General features: G+C 43.7%; 2 non-coding genes across 2 annotated transcripts; both read right to left on the reverse strand.

Annotated features, from left to right (window-relative positions):
* LOC122752208 lies at positions 1–164 on the reverse strand. Its single transcript, XR_006355998.1, has one exon. It is a non-coding gene; the product is annotated as a U1 spliceosomal RNA (small nuclear RNA).
* A 13,322-nt stretch (positions 165–13,486) lies between these two features.
* LOC122752008 lies at positions 13,487–13,677 on the reverse strand. The gene has a single exon (XR_006355818.1). It is a non-coding gene; the product is annotated as a U2 spliceosomal RNA (small nuclear RNA).
* Positions 13,678–14,710: the final 1,033 nt, after the last annotated feature.

The raw sequence follows: 14,710 nt of genomic DNA on the forward strand, positions 1-14,710 counted from the left end.
CAGGGGAGAGCGCGAACGCAGTCCCCCACTACCACAAATTATGCAGTCGAGTTTCCCGCATTTGGGGAAATCGCAGGGGTCAGCCCATCCGGAGTGCAATGGATAAGCCTCGCCCTGGGGAAACCACCTTCGTGATCATGGAATCACCCCTGCCAGGTAAGTATGCTTTGCAGCATCACGTGCGCCCACTCCCTCAACACACACACACATTACGTATACGGTCACTAAGACAACACTTAGACATCTCACACAGCAAGCTACAGCCACGCAAAACACGGGAATCTCAAAGCATTTCAAACCCAGCAACATGCATACGTCGCTAGGGTTCTCGGACACGCAAGTCTTTATTTTCCAGAGGAAGTGACCCCAACTGATCGGAGAAAACGGCCCCAAACACTCCTCATCTGAATATTGCCCACCCTCTTGTGACGTTTCTCTCCCGGCATCCGGAAGACAGCCACCATTCAAAGCTAACATTCAAAGCAAATTACAACTTGCAATATTAGGCATTTCCTTATCTCGATGGGACCGAGGAAGATTCGTTTCACTCTTGGATTGGTTTCGTTTGATTTTTATTTGTATACAGAGTCCGTCCCCGTTAACAATTGGGCCGCTTCTCGATGTTCCTCCCTTCTCTCCACTTTTCCTGATCTCAAGGCACACCTCAAGCGTGCACACCTCTTCCATCAAGCTTTTCCCAAATATTTCAGCCTCAGAACCCGGCAATGAACTGCGGGCTTGGCCATTACCTCTCGCCTCCGGACTGGAATTCCTGCCTCAGCACTCTCCTTTCTCCACCCCATCTTCCCCCGACCTGCCAAACTGATTTTCCTGACTACATCATTACCCTACTCGGTCAACTTCAGTGGCTCTCCTCTGCCGCGGGGATAAATAGAAACTCTGTTTCGCGTGGAAAATCCGTCACAAAATGACTCTAATCGACCTTTCAACCTTATTCCTTCCCTTCCCGCATTCTGTAATTCAGCCAAACTCCCTTTCTTCCGGATGCTCGCGCAAGACACTCCATCTCCCCTCTCCGGGCTTTTGCAGGGGCTCTCTCCCTCCTCACCTGCCCTTCCTCTCCTGGCATCACCTTCGACGTAAAGCTTTTCCAGATTCCCCATCCCAAGTGCCCGGCCTCCCCTCATTATTATTATTATTTTTTTTTTTAGTGAGGCAATTGGGGTTAAGTGACTTGCCCAGGGTCACACGGCTAGTTAAGTGTTAAGTGTCTGAGGCCGGACTCCAGGGCCACACCTCATTTTTTAAAGGATAATTTTGTATTATTTTGAAGTTGACAGACATCAACAAACATGAACTTTCCATGTACGAACAAGAAATGACAGAGGATTGCCTAGAAAAACCTGAAAAACGCGCTACATTTTGGAGTGTGTGTGTCTGTGTTTAAGGCAGGTAAGCAAATTGGACAAGCTCCTTCCAGAGCTGTTCCGCCGCAGGTCTGTGCCTGAGTCTAAACTGCCTTCTCTTTTTTGTAGCATCTTTCTTAAAATGTTTCCTTGATGCTCTTTCCTTTCTTTCCGGAATAATTATCACTAGAATGACACCCCGCCCCTCCCCTCCCTCAAGCCCTCCCTTGTCACAAATAAACTTACAAAAAACTCTTCTCTCCCCCGCCCCTCCCCCCCTCCCCTTGAAAACCTCTCTCATTCTACACATCTCTGCTTAGAGGCCGGAAGCCCCCTCGATCTTAAAATGCCTTGTTATTTTGTATGTACTCTGTGGATAGCTATTTTGGTACACATTGTTTCATGTACAACATGTTGCTTAATAGGTGCTTGTTGTTTTATTGGCTACAGTTTAAGTATAAGTGGAAAGTAAGTGAAACGGATTTAAAAAAAAAATCCTGTGTAGGGGGGCAGCTAGATGGCGCAGTGGATAGAGCACTGGCCCTGGAGTCAAGAGGACATGAGTTCAAATATGGCCTCAGACACTTAATACTTACTAGCTGTGTCGCCCTGGGCAAGTCACTTAACCCCAATTGCCTCACCAAAACAAACAAACAAAAAATCCTGTGTAAGCAAACACAGACATGCATTATGGCCTGCACCTTATGTCCAGGCCATAAATTATTCACTGCCAATGGGGTTCCCTCCTTCTTATTCTTTCCTTTCCTTGTGGCTTTTAGCTATCTCCCAGTGGCTTCATAGATTGCAGGATCTTTGATAGTTCAAAGAGTTTCCTGACTCCTGAAATCTAACTTCTGAAGTTCTGTCAGGGCCATGATGCCAGGTCACATGATACCAGAGATCATTCATCATTAGGAGGTCACTAGTCTCAGCTGATTATTCCCTGATTAATTGTCGGCTAGAGGGATAATGAATTGTTCTCACCTAGAAAACATGGCTATCTCCCTAAAGAAATACTTTCCAGAATACCAGCTGCTCAGAACAACAGAACACATGGGTAACTTGAGCCTCAAAGGCCTAGCTTTTTGATTCCTGAGGACATTCACCATAGTCTCCACCTGGTGTAGAAGCAAATGATGGACTGCCTCTTATTTTTTTCCCTTTTGATTTTTATTGATCACAGCAGCATTTCCTATTAATGTGTATTTTTAAATTGTTAAATTATTACACCAAAACTATGTGTGTTTTTTTTTTTTTAGTGAGGCAATTGGGGTTAAGCGACTTGCCCAGGGTCACACAGCTAGTAAGTGTTAAGTGTCTGAGGCCGGATTTGAACTCAGGTCCTCCTGAATCCAGGGCCGGTGCTCTATCCACTGTGCCACTTAGCTGCCCCACCAAAACTATGTTTTTAAAATTAATTGTTATTGCACCAGTTTGGGTAGTAAGCATTTTGCTGTTTATTAATATTATATACCAGTAAAGGATTGACCAACAAGTAGAGAAAGCTTTAGCATGGCAGTTAACTGGAGAAGGAGAAAAGCCCCAGAAAATCCATGCTGTCTCTCAGAGAGACAGCACATGGTCTCAAGGAGAGTCCAGAAGACCTACAAAACCTACACTGTCCTAAGAGGAAGAGCCAAGAGCAGAGAGAGAGCCAAGCACCAGTCAAGATGGAGAGCTCTTGGGGGGCATGGGGGACAAGGGGTTTACCCTCTTTTGGTGGAGGTAGGTCATTTGTACATTGATCAAAGTTAAATGGTTAGCAACATTCAATTCCATTGGTTGACATGACTTGAGAGTGGTCTAAATTAAAATGAACTCTACAGATGACAGCAGGGAGAAGACCCTCACTCAAGTTCCTTAAGACAAAGTCCATTATCTGGGTGTGGTTTGATCCCATCAGTTCACTGAGCTAGACAAAAGAATCAATCCCCATTTCTTTTGTTCCTTTGGGTTTGTCCCAGGCAAGATCTGAACTTTCTGGACTGGGGGTGGTGGTGGGGAGGACTGAGGAACTGATCTCTGGGTCCCCCCAAGAAATCCATTATTAATGATTATTTTCTCATAAATGTCATGCTTGAAGAATAATGCAGAATAGCAATTTTAGATGAAAATACTTGAGGAGAAATACCAGCCCAAAACATGAGAAGCATTTCTGCTATAAAACCTGCCTTGTCATTAGGAGAGGGGAAAAGGGAAAGGCTGAAGGGTATCCCCAAATGACTTACTCCTGCCGCCCAATGTTGTAATGCCCTGCTTGTTTTCCCCTGAATGAGTTAGAATTATCTGGGGGCTCACAAAAGGCAATTGAAAAAATGGAATTGATGGAAGAGGCTAAAAGAGTTAACAGATAAGCTATCAACTGTAGCTAAACAGGGTTAACAGAGAAACTGAGGCTTGAGTCCTTATTAAAATTAGTACCTGAAAGGGTTAACAGAGAAACTAAGGTTTGTGTTCTTATCAACAGTACTGTAACCAAGAGGGTTCAAGTCCCTATCAACCCTCACCATCAACAGAGACTGTAACTAGGGACCATTAACCATGAATAGTCATTAATATTCCTAGATGACAGGACACCTAGAAACCAGATCTTAAGTAAAGAGATACCAAAAACAGAGAGACCCTCTGGCTCTGACAAGTCTAAGCATGTCTTTATGAACATGGGCAGAAAGGACCAAATGTGTCCTTAGGTTCACCTTATGATGTGTAGACCCCCAAAACACACCCCCAAGGAAAAAGGTACCCAACTTGGGGGTTGTCTTAGGACTCCAGGAGGTCCAAATTAGGATATGAACCTCCCTCAAGGGGAGATTAAGACAATGAGGAGGGGCAGCTAGGTGACACAGTGGATAAAGCACCAGCCCTGGACTCAGGGGGACCTGAGTTCAAATTCAGCCAATTCAGTTCAATTCAACACTTGACAGTTATTAGCTGTGTGACCCTGGGCAAGTCACGGAACCCTCATTGCCCCACCAAAAAAAAAAAAAAAGATAATGAGGAGATAATCTACTTTTCTCACTAATCTAATACCCATATGTACATATATATTTATATTTAAACCATTTTCATCTCCTTATTTGGGACACCTTTGGGAGCTTCTCTCTGTGGTCATCACAGTATTCCAATAAAACTTGGGAAATGGAGTCACTGAGTCTTGTAATTCTTTGGGATGCCTCCTGATCAGTTTGATCAATTAAATCCATCCCTACATCAGAAAGGGAGGAAGGGAGGAAGGGAGATGCCAGCAAGGCCTTTTACTCTTTCTCCTAGATCTCCCTCCATTCATAGACTCCCTGGAATAGGCCTAGTAGGCCTAGGTCCAGTTAGGGGACATTCTGACTGAGAGAAATGAAATGATGTCATACCAGAAAAATGCTGTCATCTCAGAAAAAGTGACAGGGAGGGAGTCTGGGTAAGAAAGGAGGATTGCAGAAAGGTGACCTCAAGGCTGAAAGACAGTCTTGCAGGTGCCTAAAAGTAGATGTAGAAGAAGACAGCCTCAAGGCTAGTAGTCTAGCTAGTCCAAGTGTGCCAAAGGTTAAAGCTAGTTTGTACTGTTTGTTTAATTAGCTTATGCATATTAACTACCAACACCCCAAAGGCAGAGACTGCCACCATTTTCCAATAAGCAATGTATGTAATGGGAGGGGGGGACCCGTTAAGGGGAAATATGTAGAGATATTTTGGGAAGATTGTACACCTCCAGTCTTCAACCAATGAGGAGAAGGGGGGAGGGACTTTTGCGATAGGATTAGGAATAAATAAGAGTAGTTTGCTTTGGCAAAGTCCACCATTCTTCTATAGCAATGTGCCCATTCTTGCAAGAATGTAATAAAGCCTTCACCAAAAGGGAAAGTCCAGTATTTTTATTTCTGACATGACCATGAGAAATAATACAGTTGATCAGCTTGCTGGTGTCAGTTAGAGGGTACTCTTCCCTTGGAAAAGCAAAGTGGTTAATTGGAAAAGCAAAGCAGTTAATTAACAGATAACAAAGCAGACATGTCATAGGTAGCCAGAAATTTATATAGTAGGAGTCTAATTGGAACTCAAATATTCTCGTTACATGACTAGGACCAGGTAGTGACAATAACCTCCTGGCCCCCAACTGTTTCAAGCACCTCCACTTCCCAACAGCTGTAACTTTTCAGTTTCAAGTCTCCCCCAATTCCCCTATAAAAGCAGTGTCTTTACTCTGGCTGATGGAGGAACATGCCATAAATCTGCTCCTCCCCAGGAATTGAAGTTTAGACTTCTTCTCCTAGCCATATCCCCTAGTGGCAAAGAATAAAAACTTTTACCTAAACTTTGATTGGACCATGTGTGTGAGTAATTCTTTCACAGAGAGATGTTTCAGATCCAGTTTCCCAGGTGACAGAAGGAAGGAAGGAAGGGGTCATAGATATAGAATTCACAAATCCTTTTTTAAGGAGGTTCTTTGTAAGCAGTACAGCAGGTCTGGGGATGACTGAAGAGGAGATGAACTGCTCCTCAGGTAAATCTCCTAGATTAGGGCTCCACAGAATATGTGACATGAGAAGGAAAAGGAAGGAAGACAAGGTGAACACCAGAGGGCCACCCCCCCCACCCCCAGATCCAAGAGTCTTAGAAGGGTGTTGCAGTGCCAAAAGGTGATTTGCCACCAACTCCCTAGGCAGTGCAGAGGTCTGCAGTTTGTTTTTGTTTTTTTTTATTTTTAGTGAGGCAATTGGGGTTAAGTGACTTGCCCAGGGTCACACAGCTAGTAAGTGTTAAGTGTCTGAGGCCGGTTTTGAACTCAGGTACTCCTGACTCCAGGGCCGGTGCTCTATCCACTGCACAACCTAGCCGCCCCGGAGGTCTGCGATTTTAAATCAGGTGGTAGGGAGGGTTGGGGTGAGTGAAAACAAACATAATCTCTCCTGTTAATCCCTGGCAACACCACTGCTGGCTAGGATGTGCAGGGAGAAGTGGCTTGATCTTTGGGAGAGAAAAGGAGTTTTATCCTCAGAATTACTACTTTCCTTTGAGAGTCCACAAAGAATGTAGAATGATACAAATTGGAGGACTTTACAAGGGAATTTTAGAAGGATCCTAACATTAAGTAGAAGAGGCCTCAGCTTAACAATATATGCATTTATAAGTTCTCTAGCAAGAAATATCAATTTGTAGATGATGGCTGAGACCTCCAGTTACAAAAATCCAAAGTAGTAAACATTCGTATACACAGAAGTGTATAGTTCTTGCAAGTAATATGTTAATTTTCTTCTCCTTCCCCCCACCTCCTGCAAATTAGGATCTTTTTTTCTCTCTTCATTTCCTTCCTTTATTCTTCCCTGTTTTTTGGTAGATCAATAATCACATTTTATTGCTTTATACATGTGGTGCTTTTCAAGACATGGTGGTATGAACCAGAAACCTTGGAATGCACATGAAAGATGATGACATGAAGAGTCATTCTGAGGCAGGATTCTTTCCAGTACTGTTTTTAAAACAGGGTATGAGTTTAAACCAGGAATGAGTTCAAGTTATAATGCACATGAGAATGAAAATTCTTAAGGTCAGTCACTTCACATGCCCATCCTGACACTCTGAATAATTTAGAAAACCACCAGGTCACAAACCACAAAAATGAAGAGCACCAACAATCTGGGCCCTATGGATGCCTTCTCTTCAGGTGATTGGGGGAGGTGGGGCATTCCTCAAAGTCTTGGTGATGTTGCCTCATTGTTCTTGCTGTGTTTGAGTCTTGATTGCTCAGAGGACTAAAGGCTCAGCAACTGATATCACTTCTTGGACTCCAGAGTACAAAACAACCAAGAGGAGTACCAGATACCCACTGATACTTAAGGCAGGGGAGCTTCACTCAGCTGAATCAAGTCTGGAGCTCTTTGATGTATGTCCTTATTAATTTAATTTAATTTTTATTTATTTATTTTTTAGTGAGACAATTGGGGTTAAGTGACTTGCCCAGGGTCACACAGCTAGTAAGTGCTAAGTGTCTGAGGCCGGATTTAAACTCAGGTACTCCTGACTCCAGGGCCGGTGCTCTATCCACTGCGCCACCTAGCTGCCCTGTGTGTCCTTATTAAATTGTTCTCTTGCTATGACTAAGCAAACCCATTTTTTGTTAACTATGGAATGATGGACAAGTGTCTCATTTTAGTCTTATAACAGAGTTAAGCTATGTGTCATTTGAAATATTGGGGGGATGCCTGTCCCTGTTCTAAGTTATTGGGGAACTTAGCTGGGGTTTCTGATATATTGCTACTTGTAAATTAGAGGCTATTGCACCAGTATGGGGGCATTAAGCATGTATTAAAGCATATTACATGTTAGTAAAGAGAGAGCACATGGCTCCAGAATTCAGAATCCCTATATACCTAGATAGAGAGAGAAGAGAGGGGGCCCACGCGGCATCCCAGCCAAGAGAGACATTGAGAAAAGAGATGAGAAGAGAAGAGAGCTATCCCCCTCTCCCCAAGGATTTTTATCCTCTCTCAGGTAGAGGTGGGTCACTGCACATTGATACAAGCTAATTGGCCAGTAACATTCAAGTCCACTGACTGACATGACTTTGGGGGGGGGGGTCACCCAGGTGAGTTAACTTCCTTTAGGTTGTCAGGAAGGTCAATCTACATTTCTTTTGCAATTCTACAGACTCTGGGCTGGCCCTGGGAAACCAGCTAGGCCCCAAGCAGGGGGGAGGCCCCCCAAAACCCCATTTTTTTTTGTGGGGCAATGAAGGTTAAGTGACTTGCCCAGGGTCACACAGCTAGTAACTGTCAAGTGCCTAAGACTGGATTATTCATTATTTAAAAGATTGCAATGCTCCTAAACTGCAGAGCATAAAATAAAACTTAGAAGGAAGCACAGAGAAGCAGGGTAGCTTTGAAAACAATATGTAGAAGGTATTACACCTTTTTTATTTTTTATTTATTTATTTTTTTTAGTGAGGCAATTGGGGTTAAGTGACTTGCCCAGGGTCACACAGCTAGTAAGTGTTAAGTGTCTGAGGCTGGATTTGAACTCAGGTGCTCCTGACTCCAGGGCTGGTGCTCTATCCACTGCACCATCTAGCTGCCCCCTATTACACCTTTTTTAAAAGTAAACAGTCTGAAATGGAAATTCATGGTTTTATATTGAATCTTCTCTCTATGTTGTGCTGTGTACAAAGACCAATGAAATGAATTGCTAAGTTAAATGAATGTGACAGAATCCCTTTTTCCTTTTTTTGGTCCAGGGACCATACCTCACTGCTCAATCAGGTCTTATTCTGCCATCATTTTTGCCATGGCATCACTGGCTGGCTGCTTGAGCAGTATGGTACCCCATGGGCATTCCCAAATATAAGCATTGTCCTCTGTCACATGAGACAACTTTGTCCTGGATACTAAACCCTCTGGAAATTACAGTTTTTGACCACTGCTTAGTAAAAATGCCAGTTTCTTGCCTTCAAATTGAAGTCCCATCCTCGAAACAGCCAACCTCACTTACAGTGTCAGCACCTAAGAATGTCTTTGTGAAGAGGCTAGAAGATTGTGTGGGCCAAGACGTCCTCTTTCTTGTCGTACATCTTATGGTCCATTCTTATCTTAGTCAAAGCCCAAATGATTCTTTCCAAAGTGAATTTAATCATTGGCTCTGTGGGCAACCCTGCATTGTACAGCAACAGCCAGAGGAAAACATTGTTTTAAATAAAAGTCATATTGTCCTAGTACAGTCTCCTGAGGATCTCAATTGTTTCAGAGCCAACCAATAATTTTGTGTGGCACTGATCCAAATGCTTCAGTCAGATTTTACCAAGCCTTTCCATAATTGTCATCCATGGAGCACATCTCTGATAACTGAAGATACCAAAACTTTATATTCACAGTCACCATCATTTTGCATAAAATCCTTCTGGGAACCACTGATCAAGTGCTGTTAAAAAAACAAAAACAAAAAACCCTTCCTTTGCCTTCCATACTTGGCCTGGACTAAGGGAAAAGCAAAACACAACAAAATGATGGGTTTCCTAAGGAAATTGGTCTCCATTTGGTGGGTAAGTTCTTTTTACAATATTTTTGAAATTGATTTTTAGGGATATCTTTTCTCATTATATCACCTATTTAACTCCATGTGTGTATGTATATGTATACATACTTAGCTTGTCCTGGTCCCCTTCCCATATGGCTATCTCGTATAGCAAAGAATAAGAAGAGAGGGGAAAAACAAACAAACAAACACCTGAATGAAGTTAACTAACGTAAGGGGGAAAGCTGCCTATTCGTGTATGTGGGTGTTCATTCCACACCTATTGCCACCCTCCACCCCAGACTTTTGTAAAAATGTTGGGTGATCTGTTTTCTCAGTTCTCTTCCTTGGCACCAAACTTTCTCATCACCATTCAGCAGCTTTCAGTTGTGATTGTTTTGTTCTTGCCCCTATAACAAGTTTTGCTACATGTATTTTGGTTTATATGCCAACTCTCCTTCTGTCTGACCTCCTTGAGCAGAAAGTTTTTTGGATCAAAAGGTATCGATATCTTAAGTCATTTTTAGAAGCCTAATCCAAGAGCATGGTACCTAAGAAAGAACTCATTATTTGACAAGAATTGTTGGGAAAATTAGAAAGCAGTCAGATAGAAGTTAGGTTGAGGTGAACATCCTAACCCCAGATGCCAGGATAATCATAGAATGCATAGCAGAATTGAATATTAAATGTTAAATATTTTTAAAAATTAAAATTGAGAAGAGAACCTGATTGGGTGGCTTTTAAAGTTATGGCTAGGGCATGTTAAGATGAATGTATGGACCATCTGGATTTGATGGAGCTGCCTTAATTATCCAAAAGTATTTTATGAAACCCTGGATTAATAGGAGCAAAATGCCCTTTGACCAAACTCCAAACTGAACAAGCTATAAGTCCCTTCCTGGTGAATTCTTTCCCCAGGATAGTAAGGGCCTATCTTGTGGGGGCATCTGGGCATCCTCATCCTTGCCAATCTCCTTTTTGGAATCATGTAATCTTATCATAGTGGTTCTGTATTTCCTCCATACTTGTTATAACTGAAATGGTTAAAACTGCTTTGCATTGCATCCATTCTTGTTATAGTATTTGCTTTGGGGTTGATTTGCATCATGCTAATGAAATTGATAACACCCTGTAACCTGTGAGCAAAGAAACCTTATATACCGTTAGAAAGAGGGAGTCTTCCTTTGATTACATTAAATTAAAAAGCTTTTGTACAAACAGAAGCAATGCAGCCAAAATTAGAAGGGAGGCAGAAAACTGGGAAACAATTTTTACAGCCAGCGTTTCTGATAAAGGCCTCATTTCTAAAATATATTGAGAACTAAATCAAATTTATAAGAATCCAAGTCATTCCCCAATTGAGAAATGGTCAAAGGGTATGAACGGGCAGTTTTCTGATGAAGAAGTCAAAGCTATCTATTGCCATAGGAAAAAATGCTCTAAGTCACTATTGACCAGAGAAATGCAAATCAAAACAACTTTGAGGTACCACCTGACACCTATCAGATTGGCTAATATGACAAAAAAGAAAAATAATAAATGTTGGAGAAACTGTGGAAAAATTGGAACACCAATGCATTGTTGGTGGAGCTGTGAAGCAATCCCACCATTCTGGAGAATAATTTGGAACTAGGCCCAAAGGGCTATGGGACTGTTCGTACTGACTGGTACCACTGCTGGGTCTGTATCCCAAAGAGACCATAGAAAATGGCAAAGGACCCACATGTACAAAAATATTTATAGCAGCTCTCTTTGTGGTGGCAAAGAATTGGAAATCCAGGGAATGCCCATCAGTAACGGAATGGCTAAACAAGTTGTGGTATATGAATGTAATGGAATACTATTGTGCTGTAAGAAACGATGAGCAGGAGGAGTTTAGAGAAACCTGGAAGGACTTATATGAACTGATGCTGACTGAGTGGAGCAGAACCAGGAAAACACTGTACACAGTAACAGCAACATCGTGTGATGAACAATGGGGATAGACTTGGCTCTTCTCAGCAGTGCAACAATCCAAAACAGTTTCAGAGAACTCATGATAGAAAATATTCCCAACATCCAGAAAAAAGAACTGTGGATTACGGATGCAGATTGAATCATACTGTTTCTACTTTTGGACTGTTTTTTCATTTGAGGTTCTTCCTTTGTGCTCTGATTCTTCTTTCACAAGATGACTAATGTAGAAATATGTTTGATGTGACTGTACATATACAACTTATATCAGAGTGCTTTCTGTCTTAGGGAGGAGGGAGGGAAGGGAAGGGGAGAGAAAAGAAAAATTTGCAATTAAAAATCCAGTGTAAACAAATGTTGAAAACGATCCTCATATGCAATATGTAACTGGAAAATAATAAAAGAAAATAAAAAAGAAAGAGAGAGGGGGCAGCTGGGTGGCGCAGTGGATGGAGCGCTGGCCCTGGGGTCGGGGGGACCTGGGTTCGGTCCGGATTCGGACACTTGACGCTTGCTGGCTGTGTGACCCTGGGCAAGTCACTTAACCCCAGCTGCCTCACGGAAAAAAAAAAAAAAGAAAGAGAGAGACTTTGAGATCCTTTTTTTTGGAAGGGGTCTCCACATGATTCATGCTTTCTTGTTCTTGGGACAAAGAAACTGGTACTATATTTTTCCTGTCTGTGTCTGATCTGGTTTTTCCTGTTGGAGACATTATATCCTCTGATCTGTTCCTCCCCTACCCGGTGCCCCCCCCCCCCCCAGGATGGATATGGAAACAAATCGTAGGAGAAATTTTAAAATTATTTTCTCTTTATTTTTTAAATTTATTTTGTTGTAGGAGACAGGCAAAACAAACCCCATTTTTGACAAAAGTGAATTGCAGTCAAGCAAAGGATAAAGGCGATCACAAATGATAAAAGTAGACACTTTGAATTACATGAAACTAAAAGGCTTTTTAATAAATGACTCCCGAACACATGAAAGATTGTCCCAACCAAATCACTAATGGAGGAAATGCAAATCTTCTTACCTTACTCCGAAATTAAAATAGTATTAGAAAGGTGCCACCTTTCTGGCATATTTGTCCTTATGACTTGTCTTCAATATACGTTCCCTCTGACCTTCCTTGGAACTCAGCATGAACTACAGGAAAACGGGTTTTCCGTGGTCTCCTCCTCTCTAGATGGAAGGAGGGGAGCGGACAGCACCCGAGGAGGCCTCTTCCTGGGCAGGGTCGTCCTGGAGCATCCACAGCAACCAGAACGATGTCGCTGATGCAGATGACGCACCTAAACTGAACAATCAAGGGTTTCGGGGCAAGAAGATCTTTTCGTTCAACAATGGCAAGGAAAAGCAGCACTTTTAAAAGTAATTCTCTTTGGAGATCACGGCGTTCAGAAGAGGTAGGTGGTACAAGTGGCTAGAGCGCTAGGCCTGGAGTCAGGAAGGCCCGAGTTGAAATCTGCCCTCAGACACTTAGTAGGTGTGTGACTCTGGGCAAGTCACTTACCCCTCTTTGCCTTGGTTTCCTGATCTGTAACGTGAGCTGGAGAAGGAAATGGCAAACCGCTCTAGTACCTTTGCCATGAAAACCCCAAATGGAGGTCATAGAAAATCAGACACAAATGAAAACGACCGAACAACAACGCGGCATGACATACTCTCCCTTGCCCAGGCCTATCAGTCAATCGGTGTCTGTGGTACAAGTGTAAGTCACCAATTTCAGTGAGTTTTCCACTGATACCTGATAAAGTGCAGGTAGTCCCCAGAAGAGAAGTGCGAACGTGAGATGAACGGGCGTTTCATTAGCAAAGAGCACCCTGCTGGTGATCCATTAAGATAATTGGCAAGCAGACCCAGAGGTAGACGGTGTCTCTCCTTTGCTGTTCTCGCTCGTCTCCGAAAGAAATCAAAGGGAAAAGTGACTCAAATGCAAGACTTTACAGAATCTCAACCCATAGCGAGTTTCCGGGGAGGCTTAACCCTTTGTTGCGTAAATAACATCCTTGGGAGATCAGAACGACTTTCTTTAAGCGGAAAAATACGGCGGCTACGAGAGCTACCAGACGCTCACTTGCACGCGGTAAGAAAGCATCTTGAGAGAGCGAAACAAGAATAAACTGAACGAAAACAACTCGTCTAATTTTCGCGAACCAGAAAATTTCCCCGAAGGGAGATGCACCGTTCCCGGAAGTACTGCAATACCGGGCCGATGCGTGGAGTGGACGGAGCAAGCTCCTATTCCATCTCCCTGCTCCAAAAATCCATTTAACATATTGTCCTCGGATAGAGGACGTATCAGATATTAAACTGATAAGAACAGATACTACACTTGATCTTAGCCAAAAGGCCGAGAAGCGATAAAGGACGCTCCGCCCACTCCCCTCACCCCTAAGCAGCAGCGACCTTTTACACACGCGGCGACCAACACGGCGTTCGCCAACACCCGCCCGCCCCTCGTACCTCCAACACCCGAGAATACAGCGCGGCCGCCAGACACACGCCTCCACACAACCAGAAGGCCGCCCCAAAAACACACCAGAAAACGGACCTTGACCAAAGTTGTGCACTTCCTTCGCACAAGAAGCCACTCTCCCGGCACCCAGAAAACCTTGCCTACTTGGAAACTGATCATTTGCATGCCCCTCCTCACTTCCGCACCAAGCCGACCAATGGTTTCCCTCTAGGGGGCGGGAACAAGCAGAAAATGCCCTCAGAGCAGAGAGCCCGGCCGGGGGCTGCTGCAGTGGGTCGGGAAGCTTCTTCTACAAACCTTTGAGCTTCCCTTCCCGACACTCCCCCTCTTCCCCTCACCTGGCAGGAAGGGGAACCGGCGCTTCACAGGCACCCTGTGTTGCCGGCTTCAGGGGTGCCCTTCTCCCCTGCCTACCGGTAGCAAAAACGATCCGCAGAATGGGTTCGGCGTAACCTGAAAGCAGCAGGTCTTAAACCAAAGTCCATAATCGAGCGGCATGGAAAAGATGCCAACTGCACACACACTCAGCAATCTCCAGCAAGAGCTGAATGCAGAGAAAACCTGAACAAACCATGAGGATTCTGACAAGGCATCTCAGGCAAAATTGTGGCAGTGCCACTGAGGAATAATTCTTTTATATATGGCGATCTGAGGCCATAAAAGCTAAGCAGATGATAGATCCATAAGGCTAACAAGGGTTAAGAGCTTGCCCAGGCATGCCCCGGTTGAGCAGTGGGTGAGGATCTTGTGTCTGAGGCCAGATTTGGGCTTGGGTCCTCCTGGGTCCAGGGCGGGTGCTTTGTCTACTGTGTCACCTAGCTGTCCCATGATGACATCTTTAGGGTAAAATCGAGGGGGGAGAGGGTTGCACTGCGGGACGGGGAAGAGGACGCATAGAATGGGGGTGAAATCTCACTTG

Source organism: Dromiciops gliroides, chromosome 3 (genome assembly GCF_019393635.1).
Source record: "Dromiciops gliroides isolate mDroGli1 chromosome 3, mDroGli1.pri, whole genome shotgun sequence".
NCBI lineage: Eukaryota > Metazoa > Chordata > Mammalia > Microbiotheria > Microbiotheriidae > Dromiciops > Dromiciops gliroides.